Below are 1,661 nucleotides of genomic sequence, written 5' to 3' on the forward strand. Positions count from 1 at the left end.
GATGCTATGAGGCTGCAGAGCGACTTGGATAGGTTAGGTGAGTGGGCAAATGCATGGCAGATGAAGTATAATGTGGATAAATGTGAGGTTATCCACTTTGGTGGTAAAAACAGAGAGACAGACTATTATCTGAATGGTGACAGATTAGGAAAAGGGGAGGTGCAAAGAGACCTGGTGTCATGGTACATCAGTCATTGAAGGTTAGCATGCAGGTGCAGCAGGCGGTTAAGAAAGCAAATGGCATGTTGGCCTTCATAGCGAGGGGATTTGAGTACAGGGGCAGGGAGGTGTTGCTACAATTGTACAGGCCTTGGTGAGGCCACACCTGGAGTATTGTGTACAGTTTTGGTCTCCTAACCTGAGGAAGGACATTCTTGCTATTGAGGGAGTGCAGCGAAGGTTCACCAGACTGATTCCCGGGATGGCGGGACTGACCTATCAAGAAAGACTGGATCAACTGGGCTTGTATTCACTGGAGTTCAGAAGAATGAGAGGGGATCTCATAGAAACGTTTAAAATTCTGGGGGGGGTTAGACAGGTTAGATGCAGGAAGGATGTTCCCAATGTTGGGGAAGTCCAGAACCAGGGGTCACAGTCTGAGGATAAGGGGTAAGCCATTTAGGACCGAGATGAGGAGAAACTTCTTCACCCAGAGAGTGGTGAACCTGTGGAATTCTCTACCACAGAAAGTTGTTGAGGCCAATTCACTAAATATATTCAAAAAGGAGTTAGATGAAGTCCTTACTACTCGGGGAATCAAGGGGTATGGTGAGAAAGCAGGAATGGGGGTACTGAAGTTTCATGTTCAGCCATGAACTCATTGAATGGCGGTGCAGGCTAGAAGGGCCGAATGGCCTACTCCTGCAGCTATTTTCTATGTTTCTATGTTTCTATGTACACCCCCTCTCCCATCTCCCTCTCCCCTCTCCCCCGGTACTCCCCCTCTCCCCTCTCCCCCCGGTACACCCCCTCTCCCCCTCTCCCCTCGGTACTCCCCCTCTCCCCTCTACCCCCGGTACACCCCCTCTCCCCTCTCCCCCGGTACTTCCCCTCTCCCCCGGTACAACTCCTCTCCCCCGGTACTCCCCCTGGTACACCCCCTCTCCCCCCGGTACTCCCCCTCTCCCCTCTCCTCGGGTTCTCCCCTCTCCTCGGGTACTCCCCCTCTCCCCCGGTACTCCCCTCTCCCCCTGGTACACCCCCTCTCCCCTCTCCCCCGGTACTCCCCCTCTCCCCCTGGTGCACCCCCTCTCCCCTCTCCCTCTCCCCCAGTACTCCCCTCTCCCCCAGTACTCCCCCTCTCCCCTCTCCCCCAGTACTCCCCCTCTTCCCTCTCCCCTCTCCCCTAGTACACCCCCTCTCCCCTCTCCCCTGGTACACCCCCTCTCCCCTGGTAAACCCCTCTCCCCTCTTCCCTGGTACATCCCCTCTCCCCTCTCCCCGGTACTCCCCCTCTCACCTCTCCCCTGGTACACTCCCTCTCCCCTCTCCCCCCGGTACTCCCCCTCTCCCCTCTCCCCTGGTACTCCCCCTCTCCCCTCTCCCCCGGTACACCCCCTCTCCCCCTCTCCACCGGTACACCACCTCTCCCCTCTCCCCCCGGTACTCCCCCTCTCCCCTCTCCCCCCGGTACACCCCCTCTTCCCTCTCCCCTCGGTACT

The sequence above is a fragment of the Pristiophorus japonicus genome, unplaced genomic scaffold (genome assembly GCF_044704955.1).
Source record: "Pristiophorus japonicus isolate sPriJap1 unplaced genomic scaffold, sPriJap1.hap1 HAP1_SCAFFOLD_160, whole genome shotgun sequence".
NCBI classification, from domain to species: domain Eukaryota; kingdom Metazoa; phylum Chordata; class Chondrichthyes; family Pristiophoridae; genus Pristiophorus; species Pristiophorus japonicus.